This window comes from Salarias fasciatus, chromosome 11 (assembly GCF_902148845.1).
Source record: "Salarias fasciatus chromosome 11, fSalaFa1.1, whole genome shotgun sequence".
NCBI lineage: Eukaryota > Metazoa > Chordata > Actinopteri > Blenniiformes > Blenniidae > Salarias > Salarias fasciatus.
This window is the reverse complement of record NC_043755.1, coordinates 35416985-35439560: the sequence shown is the minus strand read 5'-3', so window position 1 is coordinate 35439560 and position 22576 is coordinate 35416985.

Here is a 22576-nt window from a genome sequence, read left to right as displayed (position 1 = left end):
TCTGCAATAGGTTCTCTCCCCTCAGCGACGACACACCGGCTGAACTGGACACGCTGGTGATTGGCAGCTCTATAGTTAGAGACGTGAAGCTGCCAGCGGTGAAGGTTAGGTGTTACCCGGGGGCCAGAGTGGGGGACGTCGAGGGGAACCTTAGGCTTTTGAAACAGGAAGGTAGGAGATTCCGTCGAGTCGTGATTCACGCAGGCGGTAATGATGCCCGGCGGAGACAATCAGAGGTGCTCAAATTACAACTAGCCTCGGTGTGTGAATTGGCTAAGTCGATGTCTGATGCTGTAATATTCTCTGGTCCCCTGCCCAATTTGGTCAATGATGAAATGTATAGACGACTTTCATCATTCAATCGCTGGTTGTCTAGATGGAGTGAGGAAAACGGAGTTATTTTTCTAAACAACTGGTGCACCTTCTGGGGAAAGCCTGGGTTCATCCGCAGGGACGGCATCCACCCAACTTTGGATGGTGCAGCCCTCTTAGCTCGCAATATGGCTGATCGGCTTCGTACCCTAAATTGACAATCCAGCTATGAGCCCCGGGCACAGAGCAGTCGTGTAGAACGCTCCTCTGTTAATCTTGTTGATCCCGTCACTAATCCTGCTCCCGGATTTTTACAAGTCAAGCATGGAGGTTTACCTAGGCTAACAGAGACTGAGTCTGTCCAAAGTGCTCAAAGCATTAGAAAAAAGTCAATGGGTAAAAAGATTAACACCTGTACGAGACAGAATATCTCTTCCAGTAGGAAATACATAAAAATGTGGTCTACTAAACATTAGAGCAATCTCCACTAAATCTCTGTTAGTTAATGACCTTATCGGTGACAATAACATTGATCTCCTTGCTCTAACAGAAACTTGGCTTCAGCAAGATGACTATGTGAGGCTCAATGAATGTACCCCTCCAACCGATGTTAATTTCCAAACAGCTAGATCAACAGGTGGAGGTGGAGGTGTGGCAGTGATATCGCACTCCAGTCTTCTTCTTAAACCCAAAACTAATGTTAAATTCAACTCTTTTGAAAGCTTAATACTAACGCTTACTTGTCCAAATTGGAAGAATCAAAAAGCTGTGCTATTAATTATTGTGTATCGACCTCCTGGTCCTTACTCTGACTTTTTAACTGAGTTCTCAGAGTTTTTAAGCAATATAGTATTGACTCATAACAAGATCCTTATAATAGGTGACTTTAACATCCATGTGGATGATTCTGGTGACAGTTTGAGTAATGCGTTTATTGCAGTATTAGATAGTATCGGTTTCACTCAAAATGTTGATGAATCCACTCATAGTCACAAGCACACCCTGGATCTGGTCTTAACATATGGGATAGAGGTCAGTGACCTAAATGTTCTCCCTCAGAACCCCATACTCTCAGACCATTTTTTAATTACTTTTCAGGTTTTGATTGAAGACTACTCTGCTCAAAAAGATAAAATTCAGTTGATGCGGACATTATCTGAAAAATCTGTGGCTCGATACAAAGAATTGATCCAGCCTGCATTTGCTGCATTATCTTGTGAACTCACAGAAATCAGCTTATTGACCAGTGGTGATAATAGTGATCAGTTTGTTGACAGTGCTATGCACTCACTAAAATCTGCCCTTGACGTAGTGGCTCCGTTGCAGCTGAAAACCAATCGACCCAGGCGCGTTGCTCCATGGTTTAATTCTGAAACCCGTGTTCTCAAACAAAAAACTCGGCAATTAGAAAGACTGTGGCGTAAATCTAAATGGGAACAATCTCTGAAGGCTTGGAAATGTAGCTTGCTAAGCTATAAACAAACTCTTTTTAAAGCCAAGACATTATATTACTCTTGTTTAATAGAAATAAACAAAAATAACCCTCGGTTTCTGTTCAACACTGTAGCCAGACTGACAAACAGTCAAACTGTAGTGGAACCAATAATCCCAGAATCTTTAAACTGCCATGACTTTTTGAAATTCTTTAATGATAAAATCGTAACCATCAGAGGTAAAATCAGTGAAGCGCTTTCCTCAGATCAAGCTCAGGGAATCCAGCCACTGCCGACACCTGAAATGCCTGAAATATTAGATAGTTTCTCATCAGTAGATGGGGCTGAGATTACTTCGATTGTAATGTCTTCTAAAACTTCGACCTGTCTCCTAGATCCAATTCCAACTAAGCTTTTCAAAGATATTCTTCCAGTTATCTTAAATACGATCTTAACTATAATAAATACATCTCTAGAAATTGGCTATGTGCCACAGTCATTTAAATTCGCAGTAATCAAACCACCGCTGAAAAAACCTAATCTTGATCCTGATATTCTAGCCAACTACAGACCGATATCAAATCTGCCTTTTATTTCAAAAGTCCTGGAAAAAGTCGTGGTTAAACAGCTTTGCCGCCACCGACAGGACAATAGTTTATTTGAGAAATTTCAGTCAGGATATAGAGCTTATCACAGCACTGAGACTGCGTTAGTTAAAGTCACTAATGACTTGCTATTGGCGGCTGACGCAGGTCTAGTCTCAGTCCTGGTTCTCTTAGACCTCAGTGCAGCTTTTGATACAATCGACCACAATATTCTCCTGCAGAGGTTAGAATGTGAGGTCGGCATCAGAGGAAAAGCCCTCTGCTGGTTCAAATCCTATTTATCTAATAGGTACCAATTTGTTCACGTTAACCAACAGTCCTCACCGTGCTCCCAGGTCAGTTATGGGGTTCCTCAAGGGTCCGTGCTCGGGCCAATTTTATTTCTGTTATATATGCTTCCTTTAGGGAACATAATTAGAAGCCACGATATCAATTTTCATTGCTATGCAGATGACACACAATTGTATTTATCTATGAAACCTGATCAAACTAATCAATAGACAGACTCAGTGACTGTATCAGAGAAATTAAATCCTGGATGACTACAAACTATCTCCGTCTGAATCCTGGCAAAACAGAGGTCATTATACTAGGCCCCCATGAACTGAGAGAGTGTCTATCTGAACAGATTATCACCTCAGATAACGTAAGTGTATCCTCCTCCTCTACTGTCAGGAACCTCGGGGTCTTATTTGATCAGGCTATCTCCTTTAAAGCACACATCAACCTGGCTTGTAAAACAGCATATTTCCACTTGCGCAACAGAGCTAAAATTAGAAACATTCTACCTAGAAGCAATGCAGAAAAACTCATCCATGCATTTGTTTCTACTAGACTGGACTACTGCAACTCCCTTCTTGCAGCCTGCCCAAAAAGTGCATTAAAAAACTTTCAGTTGGTTCAAAATGCGGCCGCCAGATTATTAACTGGAACTAGAAGACGTGAACACATTACTCCCGTTCTAAAATCTCTTCACTGGCTTCCTATCGAGTTTAGAGTTAGATTTAAAATCCTTCTCCTCACTTACAAAATCCTAAATGGGATGGCTCCGACCTATCTCCAAGATGCTTTAACGCCTTATCAACCAATCAGAGCACTTCGCTCTCAAAATGCAGGGTTACTGGTGACTCCTAGGGTCTCTAAATGGACACTAGGTGGAAGAGCCTTTAGCTATCAGGCACCGTTTTTATGGAACCAGCTTCCAAGTGGTGTCAAAGAGGCAGACACAGTCTCCACATTTAAGGTTAGGCTCAAGACGTTTCTCTTCGATGCAGCCTATGATCAGGTCAGCTAGGGACTCCAAACTAAACTAAACTAAACTAAACTAAACTAAACTAAACCAAACTAAATTAAACTAAACTAAACTATCTAAACTATACTAACTAAATACTAGTTTAAATACTAAACTATCCACAAAGCTGCCCCAGGAGCTAGAATGCTGTGGGAAGTACGGTGCACTGAGCCCTGTCCTCTAATGTCTGAATGTTATTCTCTTTAGTCCGTTCATTGCTTTTCACCTGCTGTCCCCCCCTTCGAGGGGGAGTCTTCTCCAGTTTCAGTTGCTGACTCCACTATTACGAGGGCCTACGAACAAGCTCCGGCCGGACCGGGAGGACACTCCTGTCGGTCCTGCCCGCAGACTGGCTTCAGTTCTACTTCTGGGATCCGTAGTTCCTGTGCTGGACCATCCAACGGACTGTCCTCAACATAGTCCTAGGCTTTACTTTTTATTGTCTCATGCTCGCTGTTGCCAAAGCTGTCCGTCCCTGGGAGAGGGATCCCTCCATACTGTGGTTCTCCCCAAGATTTCTTCTTTTCCCACTGGGTTTTTGGAGTTTTTTCTTGCCGGATGTGAGGGTCTAAGGCGGTGGTTGCTTCATTCTGTGAATTTGACATACTAATATTATGCTTATTCACTGTTTTTATTTTTACCAATCAATGTAACATCTTGAAGCCCTCTGAGGCAACTGTTGTTGTGATACTGGGCTATACAAAAATACATTGATTGATTGATTGATTGATTGATTGATTGATTTTAATGGTTTTATTTTCTCGGCCAGGCTCCATGTGAGCAGCAGACAGGACTCTGGCCTCACTGAGCAGGAATGCTATCGTTTAAAAAAACTGGTGCCAAAAGCCAAAAATCAACTAAATGATGAAGGTGGCAGCCAAGTGTTTTTTAATTAATGTATTTGTTCTTATCCTGGTTTTAGACATCTCATTTACCATGGATGTATTTAAGCTGGGTGTTTTAAACATAAATGGAGCAGAGATCTGAGGAAAAGACAGTCAGTTTATGAGACAGCCACACTGAAGAAGATCGACGTCCTGTTCCTTCAAGAAACTCATAGTGATTTTAGCATTGAAGCTGAATAGAGGAGGGAATGGAGGGGGGAGGCCATCTTAAGCCACCTTACTCCTCTCAGTGAAGGAGTGGGTCTCCTCTTCTCCAGGGCTTTTAGCCCCGCCTCGCAGCCGCCCCTGTAAAGGGGAGGCTGCTTTTAGTCAAAGCTCGGATCCACCATTTTAAACTTGTATTTATTAACATTTATGCTCCAATAGCCGGAGCAGAGAGGAAGCAGTTTTTCCTCAAACTGTCTGAGGTGGTCAGTGGGTGTGGGTCGGAGGACTATTTGTTTGTGGGGGGGGATTTTAACTGCACGGAAGACGCGATTTTGGATCGCAACCATGCAGAGCCTCATCCAGCCTCTCAGCACGTCCACTCTCAGGGCATTGTGGACGTCTGGAGAAGGATCATCCTGACTGTCGGCAGGACACCTGGTCCACTGTAGAGAGAGCAGGGTCTCCTCAGCCAGGCTGGATCATATTTATTGTTTTAAGCATCATTTTAATGTTTTTAGAAGGTGTGATATTTTACCTGTTGGTTTTACTGATCATTCTCTACTTTTAAGCAGTATTTTTATTAGAGACGTCACCAGGGAGGCTGACTGGCATTTTAACTCTGTTTTAACCTTTGATAGAAGTTTTAGGGAGGCTTTAGTGTTTTTTTCGCAGGTTTCAGACAGAGGAAGGGAGATTTTAGCAGTCTGAGGCAGTGGTGGGACCACGGTAAGACCAGATCAGACTCCTGAGTCAGCAGCTCAGCCTCAATGTCACCAGTGATCTCACCAGATCTATGAAGGATCTAGAGACCCAGATAGTGGAACTGGAGCATTTAAGTGAGTCCACGGGAAATCGAGGTGACTTTGAAAACCTAAAAAGGAAAAAAATGGCTATAGCCGACCTGCTGAACGTTAAAGTGCAGGGCGCACTGGTTCGGTCCCGGTACCAGACCATCACAGGGATGGATGCTCCCTCTAGCTTCTTCTTTAGCCTGGAGGAAAAGGCCAGACAGGGAGAGTGATCCACTGCTCTCAGTGATCCACTGCTCTCAGTGATCCACTGCTCTCAGTGATCCACTTCTCTCAGTGATCCACTGCTCTCAGTGATCCACTTCTCTCAGTGATCCACTGCTCTCAGACACGGGGGAGGAGATCACCGAACCAGGCCAGATACGGAGGACGGCGGTGGGCTTCTACTCCTCTCTGTATGGGAGTGAGTTCAAGGAGGAGCAGGAGCTCCTGGAGGGGTTCCTGAGGGGACTGGAGCTCCTGGAGGGGTTCCTGAGGGGACTGGAGTCCTGGAGGGGTTCCTGAGGGGACTGGAGTCCTGGAGGGGTTCCTGAGGGGACTGGAGCTCCTGGAGGGGTTCCTGAGGGGACTGGAGCTCCTGGAGGGGTTCCTGAGGGGACTGCCTCGGGTCCCTGAGGAGACCAGTACTGGAGTACCAGAACTGGAGGCCTGCCTGGACATGCAGGCGCTGTGGGCGGAGCTGCAGGCGATGCCACCAGCAGGTCTCCTGGGACCGACGGGCTCACCGCCGAGTTCTACAAGGCGTTCTGGGACATCCTGGGTAGGGATGTCCTGGACGTTCTCTGGTTCCTTGCCAGTGTCCTGCAGGACAGCAGTGCTCACTCTGCTCCCCAAGAAGGGGAACCTGCAGGACATCAGGACCTGGCCTCCCGGGTCCTGCTCTGTGTGGATTACAAACTCCTGTCCAAGGTCTTGGTCTCCAGGCTGGGGGGGCTATGGAGCAGGTCCTCCACCGGGATCAGACCTACTGTGTCCCCGGCAGGTCCATGGTGGACAACGTCCACCTGATTCGGGACGTTTTGGAAGTCTCTAGTTCTTTGGACATGGATGCTGGTCTGGTTTCAGTAGACCAGGAAAAGGCTTTTGACCCAGTTTAACACAGCTTCCTTTGGAGGGTCATGGAAGGTTCTGGGTCCAGCGCTGGTTCTACAGCCCAGGTCCAGGTGCTGTACAGGGACATTGAGAGTGTGCTGCAGACCAGCGGCAGTGTGTGTGCTCCTGTTAGGGTGTGTGGAGGTGTCAGCAGGGCTGAGCTCTGTCTGGGATGCTCTATGTTCTCTCCCTGGAGAACCTCCTCTCTGAGCTACGTTCCAGTCTGCAGGGTCTGCTTTTACCGGATCTTAGTGAAAGCAGGATTTTATCGCTCTATGCAGACGATCTCATACGGAATCAAGGGGATGTAGATATTTTAGTTAATATTATTAAAGATTTTAATGTGGCATCCGCAGCAAGGGTCAACTGGGGGAAGAGCGAGGCCCTTGCTGTCGGCAGGCGCCATGGCGGTCTCCCAGTTCTTCCCCAAAATCTAACATGGAGGAGGGAGGGCCTCAAATATCTGGGGATTTATGTCGGCAAGGAACATTTTGTTCAGAAGAACTGGGAGACCGTCCTGGAAAAGGTGGAGGCTAAGCTCTCCAGGTGGAGGTGGCTCCTCCCAAAAATGTCACTTCGGGGCAGAGTCCTGGTTTTAAAGAGCCTGGTTCCTCCCAGCTGTGGCCTCGGCTCACCAGCAGACCCTCCTCCAGGTCTCCTGGCTCAGATTCAAAAGAAAATGATCGATTTTTTCTGGGATGGTCTGCACTGGGTGCCACAGAGAGGAGGGGGGCCAGGGTCTGGTCCACTTGGCCAGCCGGACCGCCACTTTTAGACTCCAGTTCCTGCAGAGGTACCTGGCAGGACCGGCGGATCTGGTGTGGAGAGGCGTGGCCAGCTGCATCCTGAGGCGGGCCGATACGTTGGGGTTGGATCATGTTCTGTTTTTGACTGATCCCAAATTTCTAAATCTCAAGGGGGGGCGGGGGGGGGGGGGGGGGGCCTCCGTTCTACCAGAGTTTATTTAAATGCTGGGCCTGGTTTTCATGCAGAAAGTGCCTGAAAGCTGACTCTCTGGTCTGGAAGAACCCCTGATCCACGGATCCAGACTGGACCTCAGCGGAGCCTCGACCCCCGGCCTGACCGGGAGGCTGATCCAGTCTGGGACCCTCACCGTGGGTCAGCTTGTGGATGCTGTGGGGCCAGACCTGAACCATGCCCAGGCCCTGAACCCTGCCCAGGCCCTGAACCAGGCCCAGGCCCTGAACCAGGCCCAGGCCCTGAACCAGGCCCAGGCCCTGAACCAGGCCCAGGCTCTGGGCCCCCTGCTGGGGATGCAGTCCATCCGGGTGTCCCAGGGGCTCCTGGAGAAGTGGAGGAGTGCACTGACGCCCAGAGACAGGAGCCTGCTGAGGAGGTACAGCCGAGGAGAACTCTCCCCGGATGCTGAGGACCCCGTCCCCGAGGTCCTGCTGAGCCTGGAGCTGGACCTGTCCAGACCCCGTCCCCGAGGTCCTGCTGAGCCTGGAGCTGGACCTGTCCAGACCCCGTCCCCGAGGTCCTGCTGAGCCTGCAGCTGGACCTGTCCAGATCCCGTCCCCGAGGTCCTGCTGAGCCTGGAGCTGGACCTGTCCAGACCCCGTCCCCGAGGTCCTGCTGAGCCTGCAGCTGGACCTGTCCGGCCCCCTCCTGAAGACCACCCAGCCTGAGAGACTATCCTTGCACAAAGCAGACAAAAGGATTTTCTACAGGAACTGTGTGAAGAGTGTCCACTAGGGGGCACTGAGCAGCAGGCCCCCCACTGTGTGGTCACAGAGACTGGGACAGGCTGGTCCTGGACCCGGCCCACAGTGGAGGATTTTATACAAGCCCCCCCTTGAGAAAACGGACTGGAGACCTCCAGTGGAGGGTTCTACACGGTGCTTTTCTCTCCATCCTCAACGCTGCTGGTTTAAACACTCGTCCTTCTGCCATCAGAGAGACTGTCTGCCACGGTTTACCGAGTGAAGAGGCTTCAGGCTTCTTCACTCTTTTAACGCCGGTTTTTAGTCTTTTTAGTTTTGCTTTTACTGAGAGAACTTTTATCATGGGAGCTGCTGCAGACGAAAAGAAAAAAACAAGTGGCAGCTCCTCAATTTGATCTCAGGAGAAGCCAAGATGGAGATTTATGTCAGCAGGAGGAACAAGGTGGAGGGCAGAGAAGGACAGGACGCCAGAGGAGGACAGGACGTCAGAGAAGGACAGGATGTCAGAGAAGGACAGGACGTCAGAGAAGGACAGGACGTCAGAGAGGTGAGGCAGGTCAACGTCAAATCCAGACTCTGGCTCCAATACTGTTTTTTTTAAAGAAAACAATGATTTAGACGCTTTTAAAGAGGTCTGGTGTTTTCAGGACATTCTGTGCTGTTTGGACAACAACGAACTTCACTTTGCACATTTTTTAATTTGAAAGTATGAATGGATTTTAAGAGTCTGACACACTGGATCACTGTGAACTGTGTAAAGTAAAGTGTGGCTTAAAAATAAAAAAATCACTCTCTCCCTCTCTCTCTCTCCCTCTCTCTATCTCTCTCCCTCTCTCTTTCTCCCTTCCTCTTTCCCTCCCCCTCTGTCGCAATCTCTCCCCCTCCCTCCCTCTCCCCCTCCCCCCCACTAAGCCCCGCCCCCGGTGTGTAGACGGATGGAGAGTGTCCTCACCTATCAGCTCCTCCACCCATCCCTGCCGCTCCTCCCGGTCTATCCATTCCTCACCCAGATCGTCCACACGGCGTCACTGCTGCTGCGCCCGCTCACGCCTCGACTCCGCCCCCAACGCCACCACACAGGAAACAGGGCCGCTGCCCCAGAGATGTCACTTCCGAAACACCCACTCCTGCTCTCTCGCTCGCACTCGCTCCCTCACGCCCCCAGCCTATCGCCATGACAACCAGGAAAAGAATAGAATATAAGTGAACGTTAAAGAGATAGAGCGATGAGAGGCGGGGGGGGGGGGTTGATGCTGCAGCGAATAAAGTGAGAGAAATGATCAGAGAGCGAGAGAGGAGAGGAAGGAATGAGAGGAGGAAAGAAGGAAGGTGTGGAGAGAGGAAGGGGGGACGGAAAGAGGGAGGGAAGGAAGACAGGAAGGGACAGAGGCAGGAAGAGAGGGAGGGAGGGAGGAAGGGAGAGCGGATGGAAGGAAGGAAGGAAAGAAGGAAGAAAGGGAGTGAGGGAGGAGGGACACTTTTTTGGGACCACATCATGTTCCCATAGCAACACAGCCGTCCATGAAACACACACCGTACTGTACTATCTATCAGCTGCAAACGCACTGTATTTATCTGTGTGTGTGTGTGTGTGTGTGAGTTCTGTTCTGGTTCTGGTTCCAGTGGAGAACCCGGTGTCGGTTCTGTTTTCCTCTCTTCAGTAGAACTGGATCAACACACAGACGGCCTTCAAAATCAGATGTGAGCTGACGGCTCCGTCACTGGACCGGATCACAAAGGATCACATGTTTGGGCCCGGGTCTACTCCCCCCAGGTCTACTCCCCCCGGGTCTACTCCCCCCGGGTCTACTCCCCCCGGGTCTACTCCCCCCGGGTCTACTCCCCCCGGGTCTACTCCCCCCAGGTCTACTCCCCCCGGGTCTACTCCCCCCAGGTCTACTCCCCCCGGGTCTACTCCCCCGTGTCTACTCCCCCCAGGTCTACTCCCCCCGGGTCTACTCCCCCCAGGTCTACTCCCCCGGGTCTACTCCCCCCAGGTCTACTCCCCCCGGGTCTACTATCCCCCGTGTCTACTCCCCCCGGGTCTACTCCCCCCGGGTCTACTCCCCCGTGTCTACTCCCCCCGGGTCTACTCCCCCCGGGTCTACTCCCCCCGTGTCTACTCCCCCCAGGTCTACTCCCCCCAGGTCTACTCCCCCCGGGTCTACTATCCCCCGTGTCTACTCCCCCCGGGTCTACTCCCCCCAGGTCTACTCCCCCTGGGTCTACTATCCCCCGTGTCTACTCCCCCCAGGTCTACTCCCCCCGTGTCTACTCCCCCCGTGTCTACTCCCCCCGGGTCTACTATCCCCCGTGTCTACTCCCCCCAGGTCTACTCCCCCCGGGTCTACTATCCCCCGTGTCTACTCCCCCCGGGTCTACTCCCCCCGGGTCTACTCCCCCCAGGTCTACTCCCCCCAGGTCTACTCCCCCCGGGTCTACTCCCCCCGGGTCTACTATCCCCCGTGTCTACTCCCCCCAGGTCTACTCCCTCCGGGTCTACTCCCCCCGGGAGGCAGCCTGGTTAAACCCGGTCTGGTGGACAGCCCCCCATTGGACGGACCTGTTGGGAGGCTCTGGAGGATCTCAGCATGTGTCCGGATGCAGGTGGTCAGATTTTTAGGTTTGGAGAGAAATCCCTAAAAGAGGAGGAGCTTCTGAACGCGATTCGGCTCAGAAGGAGGACTACTTTGGGATGCCAGGTTTTCAAAGGGAGCTTGAAGTCAGTCTATATTTGCATGTGCTAGCATGTTACATTAGCATTGCAGGTCATTAGCATTTACTGACTATCATTTTCCTACATAACAAACATTGCCATGGGTCACAGCAGTGGTCCCACGACCAGGAACTACAGACCTGGGACCAGAGTCCAGATACCAGATACCACACACCTTTGACCATACAACAGAGACCTGAATCCAGAATCCAGATGTTTTAGACCACAGAACAGATACCAAACACTTTAGACCATAGATCAGAGTCCAGATATCAGACATGTTAGACCATAGACCAGATACCAGATAGTAGACCCTTTAGACCATAGACCAGATCCCATATGCCAGACACTTCAGACTACAAACCAGATACCAGACACATTAGACCAGGGGTCTCCAAACCGGTCCAGAATGGGCCGCTGTGGCTGCTGGTTTTAGTTCCAACCAAACAGGAGCACATCAGACTCCACCCATTTCCTCAAGTGACTCCACCTGTGGACTTGGTGAAATAGGTGGAGTCCAGTTTCTGATGGCGAGCCGTCCGAGCACCATCCAGCTGCTAGCCACGCCCACCCTTGTCTCCCTAGCAATGGTGTTTGAGAAGGAAGGTAAATATCAGACGTGTTATTGATCAATAGTGAACGTGTTAGCATTAGCCTAGCTGCTAATGCTAACATCAACCACGTGGCGGTTCAACAGATTCAGTAAATATACGATGATGTTTCTCTCTCTAGATGATGTTCAGGACTGAGCGTCAGATCTCCTGCTGCCTGGTTCCTCCGCCATGCTGCCAGTGGAACCAGGTGAGCTGCAGATCTCCTGCTGCCAGCGGAACCAGGTGAGCTGCAGATCTCCTGCTGCCAGTGGAACAAGGTGAGCGTTGGATCTCCTGCTGCCGGTGGAACCAGGTGAGCGTTGGATCTCCTGCTGCCGGCGGAACCAGGTGAGCGTTGGATCTCCTGCTGCCGGTGGAACCAGGTGAGCGTTGGATCTCCTGCTGCCGGTGGAACCAGGTGAGCGTTGGATCTCCTGCTGCCGGCGGAACAAGGTGAGCGTTGGATCTCCTGCTGCCGGTGGAACCAGGTGAGCGTTGGATCTCCTGCTGCCGGCGGAACAAGGTGAGCGTTGGATCTCCTGCTGCCGGTGGAACCAGGTGAGCGTTGGATCTCCTGCTGCCGGCGGAACCAGGTGAGCGTTGGATCTCCTGCTGCCGGTGGAACAAGGTGAGCGTTGGATCTCCTGCTGCCGGCGGAACAAGGTGAGCGTTGGATCTCCTGCTGCCGGTGGAACAAGGTGAGCGTTGGATCTCCTGCTGCCGGCGGAACAAGGTGAGCTGCAGATCTCCTGCTGCCGGCGGAACCAGGTGAGCGTTGGATCTCCTGCTGCCGGTGGAACCAGGTGAGCGTTGGATTTCCTGCTGCCGGCGGAAAAAGGTGAGCGTTGGATCTCCTGCTGCCGGCGGAACAAGGTGAGCGTTGGATCTCCTGCTGCCGGCGGAACAAGGTGAGCGTTGGATCTCCTGCTGCCGGTGGAACAAGGTGAGCGTTGGATCTCCTGCTGCCGGCGGAACAAGGTGAGCGTTGGATCTCCTGCTGCCGGTGGAACCAGGTGAGCGTTGGATCTCCTGCTGCCTGGTTCCTCCGCCACGCTGCCGGTGGACACATTGCTCTGACCTGAGGAGGGTTTCATCTCTCTGGCGACTGAAGGTTCTCCGTTCTGTCTACAGAACAGAGGGACGTTGTCATTGTTGTTCCCATCGTTTCATTAAATGCATGGAAAAATGGCGACTCCATGTTTTGCCGAAGGGGATGTAGTCCCACCCCCAGCCCTTACGTAGCCGGCACGTACCCGGGGCCTGATCTGGTCCTGATCTGGTCCTGATCTGGCCCTGATCTGACCCTGATCTGGTCCTAATCTGGCCCAGCACAGCGGTGGGCTGAGGCCGGGCCGCGGTTGGTGCGAACACAGAAACCGGTTGGGGGCGGCCCCGATTCGGCCCGGGAGCCAGTTCGGTGGAACAGGGGCTTTGGAGGGAGAGGGTGAGAAGGTGAGAGGGTGAGAGGTGAGAGGGTGAGAGAGTGAGACAGTAAGAATGTTCGAGGATGGTGAGAGTGATGTCGTCCAGGGGTGGAGCCTGAGACGGACTGGCTCCTGCTGTGTCTGTGGACACATGAAGACTCTGCTGGTTTCTCATGGTTTTTCTTCTCTTGATGTTCAGTCAAGGTTTGATGTGCAGGCGAGCCTCAAGCAGAGGAGGAAGGACTGAGCTGCTGCTCTACTGCTGCTCTACTGCTGCTCTACTGCTGCTCTACTGCTGCTCTACTGCTGCTCTACTGCTGCTGATCTACTGCTGCTCTACTGCTGCTCTACTGCTGCTGCTCTACTGCTGCTCTACTGCTGCTCTACTGCTGCTCTACTGCTGCTGCTCTACTGCTGCTCTACTGCTGCTCTACTGCTGCTCTACTGCTGCTGCTCTAGTGCTGCTGCTCTACTGCTGCTCTACTGCTGCTCTACTGCTGCTGCTCTAGTGCTGCTGATCTACTGCTGCTGCTGCTGCTGCTGCTGCTCTACTGCTGCTCTACTGCTGCTCTACTGCTGCTCTACTGCTGCTGCTCTAGTGCTGCTGCTCTACTGCTGCTCTACTGCTGCTCTACTGCTGCTGCTCTAGTGCTGCTGCTCTACTGCTGCTCTACTGCTGCTGATCTACTGCTGCTGCTGCTGCTGCTGCTCTACTGCTGCTCTACTGCTGCTGCTGCTCTAGTGCTGCTCTACTGCTGCTCTACTGCTGCTGCTGCTCTAGTGCTGCTGCTCTACTGCTGCTCTACTGCTGCTGCTCTACTGCTGCTCTACTGCTGCTGATCTACTGCTGCTCTACTGCTGCTGCTGCTGCTCTACTGCTGCTCTACTGCTGCTGCTGCTCTAGTGCTGCTCTACTGCTGCTCTACTGCTGCTGCTGCTCTAGTGCTGCTGCTCTACTGCTGCTCTACTGCTGCTGCTCTACTGCTGCTCTACTGCTGCTGATCTACTGCTGCTCTACTGCTGCTGCTGCTGCTCTACTGCTGCTCTACTGCTGCTGCTCTACTGCTGCTGCTCTACTGCTGCTCTACTGCTGCTCTACTGCTGCTGCTCTACTGCTGATCTACTGCTGCTCTACTGCTGCTGCTCTACTGCTGCTCTACTGCTGCTCTACTGCTGCTGCTCTACTGCTGATCTACTGCTGCTCTACTGCTGCTGCTCTACTGCTGCTCTACTGCTGCTGCTGCTGCTCTACTGCTGCTGCTCTACTGCTGCTGCTGCTGCTGCTGCTCTACTGCTGCTGCTCTACTGCTGCTCTACTGCTGCTGCTCTACTGCTGCTCTACTGCTGCTGCTGCTGCTCTACTGCTGCTGCTCTACTGCTGCTGCTGCTGCTGCTGCTCTACTGCTGCTCTACTGCTGCTGCTCTACTGCTGCTGCTCTACTGCTGCTCTACTGCTGCTCTACTGCTGCTGCTCTACTGCTGCTGCTGCTCTACTGCTGCTGCTCTACTGCTGCTCTACTGCTGCTGCTCTACTGCTGCTGCTGCTCTACTGCTGCTGCTCTACTGCTGCTCTACTGCTGCTTCTCTACTGCTGCTGCTCTACTGCTGCTCTACTGCTGCTGCTCTACTACTGCTGCTCTACTGCTGCTCTACTGCTGCTGCTCTACTGCTGCTGCTCTACTGCTGCTCTACTGCTGCTTCTCTACTGCTGCTCTACTGCTGCTCTACTGCTGCTGCTGCTGCTGCTGCTGCTGCTGCTGCTTCTCTACTGCTGCTGCTCTACTGCTGCTGCTGCTGCTGCTGCTCTACTGCTGCTTCTCTACTGCTGCTGCTGCTGCTGCTGCTCTACTGCTGCTCTACTGCTGCTCTACTGCTGCTCTACTGCTGCTGCTGCTGCTGCTGCTGCTCTACTGCTGCTCTACTGCTGCTCTACTGCTGCTCTACTGCTGCTGCTGCTACTGCTGCTGCTCTACTGCTGCTCTACTGCTGCTCTACTGCTGCTACTGTTGCTGTAGCTGCTGCTGGTGATATTAACAGTGTTAGAGGCATTAATAGCATTAGCAGCATTAGACATATTAATAGTGTTAGCTGCATTAGTAGCATTAGCAGCATTGATAGCTTTAGCAGAATTAGTAACAGCAGCATTAGTGCCATTAGAAGTGTTATTCACATTAGCAGTGTTAGCGGCATTAGTGGCATTACCAGTGTTAGCAGCATTAGTAGCATTAGCAGCATTGGTGACATTCGCAGCATTAGTGACATTAGCAGTGTTAGCGGCATTAGCAGCATTAGTGACATTAGCAGTGTTAGCGACATTAGCAGCATTAGTGGCATTAGCAGCATTAATAGCATTAGCAATGCTAGTGGCATTAGTGGCATGAGCAGCTTGACTGACATTAACGTCAGCACTATTGACAGCAATAGTGGCGTTAGCAGAGTTAGCAGCGTTAGCAGCAGACAACACCCTGACCTCACTGCATCATGTTCTGACTAAAGCGGGTCGAGCCTCAGCGTCCCTCAGAGAAAAAGAACAATTATAGTCCTGTGTCCTGGATCCAGAGATAGACGGAACTGTGTCCCACTAAAAGAATCACTGAAGGTGAACGATGAGCCAGACACGAGAACACGACTGGACACCAGCAGCAGGGCATTTCAGTAAGTCTGAAACGATCATCCAGCAAGCTAACCTGTTTAGCCACAGACACTTCCAAACTCCGTGAGCCTGATCCAGACCTGAACTCCCCAGCAGCTGCTTCTGATCTGTGAAGACGCCAGCAGTCCTCCCTTCTTTCAGGATTTCAACATGTTCACCAGTGTTGTGGAATTTTTGGTGAATCAGAGCCACAGATGAGGAGTGCAGGTGAGACGCTGCACAAGGAGGATTTATTCAGGACTGCAGAGGAAACACAGATCAGCTGATTGAGAGCGAGGCTGTTGCTCCGAGGAGAATCCAGCCCGACTCTGCAGGACTTCTGGCTATGCCAGGTCCTACAGCCAGACTTCACCAGACCAGCAGATGCTGTTTCTCAGGGGAAAACATGTTGGTTCTCAGGGGAACCGTCCCCAGACCAGGTGACTTCAGACAGAACAGAGCGGCCTTCACGCTGAGTTCCTGAGAACTTGATAGCAAAGAACTATTCCAGATCAACCAGGTGTGCATCACAACTCAGGAAACCAGCATTAGCATTAGCCATCTATAATAATTGTTAGCTTCTAGCGCTGAGAACAGTGTGCATGTTGGGAGTTTACCTGGAAAGCTAACATCACTAGCATCATCTGCTAGCATTTGGGTTTTAGACTATCTTCCTCCAACCAATCAGTGTAACTTCTGCTGAATGTAAATCTGCCGGGCACAGTTAGAGAAGCGAGGCCAAAACTTCTGAAGCCATCCATGTTCACCTGGACTTTTTATTCCTCTAGGAGTCCGAATAGAGCCTCGCTCTGCTCTAAAGTCTCCATGGAAATGCCCAAAAACTGTCTTCACAATGCAGGTAGCATCCGAACAGACCGGCGGTTTGTTCTCCTCTGGGTCAGAACTACCTGCTGGTTCTGCTCCGCCATGATGACGCAGCATTCCAAGATGGCGGCCCGCAGTCCGCGCTTCGACTCGGACAGAGACGGTTTTTAACGGCAGGTTTAGAAGAACTGGTATAATGAGAGCAGCAGAACAGCCAGGACGTTTTCAAAGTGAATCCAGAAGGAAAGACCAGAAAAACTGTCCACTTCCTGGAGACATGAGAACGTCACGGTCAAGACCACATTTTAACATGACAATAACAACAACAATAATACCAACAATAATGATAACAATAATAATAATAATAATAATAATAATAATAATAATAATAATAATAAGAGGAAGAAATTTTGTCATGAATATGTTTTCTGGATTTTTACAAACAAAAGTGAACCTAAATGAAAATAAACACATAAGAACCTACATTGGATAATAACATGAGGGAATACACAGTCCTGCTGGTTCTCCTGAGCAGCAGCAGATTTCCCACAATCGCCCTCAAACATGGTCCTGTCCACACATCCCTCATTTCACACCTGAGACCGCAGCCATTCCCAGCATGCACCGGGCTGCTGGCCAGGCGGGAAGAGCTGATCAAACCCGGCGTCCAGCCGACAGGTTGGAATGGAACACTGGTACCCAAGGTTCTAGGAAGCACTGGTTCAAGGCTGAAGAACAATACTCCAACAGGAAGTCAACAATCCCCCAACAGCAAGGGAACAATCCCCCAACAGGAAGTCAACAATCCCCCAACAGCAAGGGAACAGCCCCCCAACAGCAAGGGAACAATCCCCCAACAGGAAGTCAACAAACCCCCTACAGGAAGTGAACAATCCCCCAACAGCAAGGGAACAATCTCCCAACAGGAAGTCAACAATCCCCCAACAGCAAGGGAACAATCTCCCAACAGGAAGTCAACAATCCCCCAACAGCAAGGGAACAGTCCCCCAACAGCAAGGGAACAATCCCCCAACAGCAAGGGAACAGCCCCCCAACAGCAAGGGAACAATCTCCCAACAGGAAGTCAACAATCCCCCAACAGCAAGGGAACAGTCCCCCAACAGCAAGGGAACAATCCCCCAACAGGAAGTCAACAATCCCCCAACAGCAAGGGAACAATCCCCCAACAGGAAGTCAACAATCCCCCAACAGGAAGTCAACAATCCCCCAACAGCAAGGGAACAATCACCCAACAGGAAGTCAACAATCCCCCAACAGCAAGGGAACAATCCCCCAACAGGAAGTCAACAATCCCCCAACAGCGAGTGAACAATCCCCCAACAGGAAGTCAACAATCCCCCAACAGCAAGGGAACAATCCCCCAACAGGAAGTCAACAATCCCCCAACAGGAAGTCAACAATCCCCCAACAGCAAGGGAACAATCACCCAACAGGAAGTCAACAATCCCCCAACAGCAAGGGAACAATCCCCCAACAGGAAGTCAACAATCCCCCAACAGCGAGTGAACAATCCCCCAACAGGAAGTCAGCAATCCCCCAACAGCGAGTGAACAATCCCCCAACAGGAAGTCAACAATCCCCCAACAGCGAGTGAACAATCCCCCAACAGGAAGTCAACAATCCCCCAACAGCGAGTGAACAATCCCCCAACAGGAAGTCAACAATCCCCCAACAGCGAGTGAATAATCATCCAACAGGAAGTCAACAATCCCCCAACAGCAAGTGAACAATCCCCTAACAGCGAGGGAACAATCCCCCAACAGGAAGTCAACAAACCCCCTACAGGAAGTGAACAAACCCCCTATAGGAAGTAGTGTTGGGCGGTAATAAGGTAATAAGTTATAGAGTATTTGTAGTAACGTGACCCAGAAGTTGGCAACCGGAGGACCGCCGCCATGTTGGAAGGAAAACAAACAGTGATACGCGCTGTCCTCCAGAGAGCAGTGCATGTTCGGTGTTCTTTAATGTTGAAACTGGACTGATCAGGAGAGCAGGGATGTTGTTGTGTTGTCAGATCAAGTGGACAATCTGGACGTAACACACCAAAGACCGGTACCGGGAGAAACTATGGATTTCAGGCTGCAGCAGGACCCGTATGCAGGGCCGAGACTCCAGGACTCCGTCTGCAGGACGCGGATATTTACTGTTTTCTAATCGACAGTTCTTCTGCGTACAAGAGTCTGGATTCCTACAAGTATGTTTTTTCTGGCTTTGTGGAGCGCCGGGACAGCATCGAATCGGCAACACGGACAACGTTCCTGTAGAGTCTAAGGTGTGTAGATCTGCTAACTTACATGTCACAGTTAAACTTCAGGCCGAAATGGACTTGTTCATTATGTAAAGACTCACAATCGGCACTTAAATATGTTCGTTTCTAAGGAAAAGCGATCATCAACAACACTGAAATGATCTTAAGTTGATGGCAATACAGAACTGGAATTGTTTTTTATAATGCTCTTCCCACATTTCACACATTGTTGTCTTAAAAGACAGTTTATTTAACAAATTGGTGACTGAAGACAGCAGCCGCAGGAACTCCTGGTATTTTATAATTCAGCTGATTGCTTTTTTTGTTTTTTGTTTTTTTACTCTGCAGAGTGAAGCACAGAGCAACACACACTCTGGTCTGAACACAGCCGCAGAGTGACAGCAGGACCTCCCAGAATCCCTCCTGACCTTTACTGAAGAGAAGCTCCTTCCCAGAGTCGCACAAATTCAGTTCTGAGGCAACCAGGTGTGAACACGGTCACATCACATCACTTCACTTGTGTCCGTTTTGTGAAATGATTTGAAATCCTGACATTGAAACCACAGTGCCAAATGTATTACACATGGTCATGAATAATGGTCGATTTTTTAATTACATTTCTTCTCTGGATATTTGGATGATACAAGATAAGTAGTTTATAAAATTGGTAATAATAACATGTGGGGGATCTTACATGGGAGCATAATATACTGGAGCTTGTTTGTCCTTTCCAGTGATGTCTTTAATGTGTTTATAAAGGTTTCATTGTTTTAAACTTTCAGGTGGGGGTGAGACCATGAAAACAGCCTGTCACAGTCCCAGAATGCTGTGCAGCAGATCCACCAAGAAGCTGACGCTGCAGTGGTTGAAGATGCTGATGAAATGTCATTGTTGTGGACAATGATCCTTGGAATCAAGTGTCCCTCCTACAGAGAAGATGACAGAATTAAACAATTTGCAGCTGAGAGGCGATTCTGCTGACAAACCATGTTCTCAAGTCTCCATGTCTTTCATAAGCAGATTAATAAATGTTCTGTGATGTTTAGAACTAAAAGAAGCATGTGACGAGAGAGAAAGACTGATCTTGTGTGGCTTATTAAAGCTCGGGTTGGCGATTTTGGAAAACTAGCGTTAGCATGTAGCATCTCCCAAGGCGCCGCCCAGCTCCCACCCCATTGGAGGAGCTCCGTTGGGAGCGCAGACGCGGAGACGTTTGCGCGGCACTTCCGCGTCCAGTGCGTTCCTGGCGTAACCAGTCCTCAGCGCTTCGTTTCTTCGTTTTTCTTTATTTGCACTACGCCAAGGTATGGCGCACTCAACGGTGAGCAAACCCCCAAACATTCGTCTCCGCCGTTCTGCAACGGCGCTCCGTCCTTCTAAGCGTGCACTGAACCAGGGTCAGTGCACGCGTACATGCACGCGCAGGGGGCAGGTCGAACGGCGAAGGGATTTGATTGGTTTTAAAAAAGGTGTCCCCTCAAGACTATCGGTGCCGTTTACTCCTGCTGTAGATAGCGGATATTTTCCAAATTACTTTAAACACACGCTATGAATGGCTTCCCATCGGGTCATAAAGATCATTTTAACCAGTATTTAAAAAAATGTATCTCATTCAAATCGCCAACCCGAGCTTTAACAATAACATTTATTGCAGTGTTTGTCATTCTTTACATTCTTTAGGGTTAAATGTCAAACAATAAAATACATATGTACTTCCAAGTCTCCCCATCATTTCTCACCTGTTCTAAAAAAGTGTTCCTGATGTCTGGATTCCACAGGTAAGCATTTAGCTATAAAAACAGTGACTAGAAAAGCACAGTTGTTCCCATCAGCTTCCGTTTCCAGGTCCACCACTGTCTCTGCTGTGTCTTCTGGCTGGGGATGTCCTGAAAAGCTTCATGCAGGGTTAACAACACTCTGCAGCTTCAGTGTGTCTTTGAATCGCCCTTCTTCTTCTGTTAGTATCCTCTCTGTGCATGTAGCTTGAAGAGCTCGCTGTCTTCGTGGTTTTTGGGGGATGGCAGGTGTTGGAAGATCGATGGTGTGTACGCAGGACAGACAGGATCGCTGCTGACAGGTCCTGAAATAATGTAGAAACGAGGGAAAAAGAAAATCAGCATTAAACAGTGCATATGCCACTCAGATAACAACGTTATGATCCCTGCTGAGGCTGATGTACCGAGTCCAGATTACTAAATTCATTCATATGGATCACGAACCAATCGTGATCCATATGAATTCATTTGGATCAACTAAAAGCTGAGCGGCCGCAGCTTTGAGACTAACATGAGGACATTAAACGTGCGGTACACATTTAGTAAATGTTTATTTATTTTTTCAAATAAATTAATAAATAAATAAACATTTAGTCTGGGAGCAGAGACGACCCGAGGGAAGAGGGAGAGAAGCGAGCAAGAGCCTGGATGAAGAGAGGGAAATGACAGGCTGAGGCTCCGATCAGCACGGACTCACACAGGACGGACAATTCGGAATGCGTTCAACAGATTTTTTGAAGAGACAAAGTAGTTTTCAAGCCTGCATGTTGTTAGCGGATCTATGTTTGGTGTCAGAGCGGCCGTGGCTGGTTCTGCCGCCGGTGTGAGGTTTACAGAACAGCACCAGAGGAGGAGACGCCTTATCGTATCAGTCATCGGTTTTACAGAGGAAGAGGGCAAATATATAAAAGCTCACACACCTCCAACAGAACGTCCCCCTGGTTCTTGCTGGTCGCCACTGCTTCGATGTGCGTTCCTCACCAGCAGGCCGAGGTGCAGCGATCCACTTCTCTCTCCGTTCTACATCTGCCGAAACCTGTGAAACGGCGATCCTGCCTTTTCCCCTCTGTAGTCGCTCTGCCAGCTGCTACACGGCTAAGAACCATTTTTTCACTACTTTGATGCAGATTTCTCTGTCGAACACACCAGAAACACTGTGGCGCTCTGGGTTTGTTTTCCTCCCAACATGCATTGCGAGGCCGGGTGTGTAACGTCAGCTGCAAATACTCTATACCGGTGGTGTCTTTCAAAAGCAACGGTATCAGTTTCAATGCCGTCATTGAAAAAAATGGCAATGCACTTATACAGAAGATAAGGATTAAATATAAAACATAATTTATTCAATGCCTAAAAATGATTCTTTGTCCAGCAGCGCCTACATGTGGTTGAATTTTCAGTTTTACTTCCACAGTAGTTTAATTTTGGAGACTTTTGATGAAGTTTATGAACATGACGTCATCACGTCAGAGAGAGAGCGAGAGACAGAGAGAGAGACAGAGAGAGAGAGCGGGAGAAAGATGGCGAGTCACGCACCGAGTGACCTGGTCCCAAAGCAGACCAGGACTGCAGCGGACCGGCAGTATTTCGGTTCCGAGCTCAGGAGAAGGGAGAGCGGCGTGCTGACCAGCAGTTTGTAAATGGTGCAATACGAAGGTGATTGAGTTGAATTGATGTGCGCGGCGCATTCTGCACAACAGCTGCTCTGGATGTCAGGTTAGTTTAACTGTTTGACTGTTGTACTGAAAGCTTTTTAGAAGCTGCTCTTTTTTGTTATTAAAAGTTGTTCAGGTTGTGATTTTGTGCGCGGCGCATTCTGCGCAAAAACTGCTCTGGACAGTTATGCTAGTGTAACTGTTTGTTGTATTTGCACTTTTTAAGCTGTTGCAGATAAAAGTTGTTAATATTTTGCACATTATGTTGTTATTGTTTCATTATCAGTGTTTGGTATTCAGGTTCTGGACGGTGTAGGGACCAGCCAGCGGTCTGGTGATGCTGTCTGAGCCTTGAGTTATAATTTTTTAATTAGTCACGGTGATACCGGATACCGGGCCGAAATGTGGAGA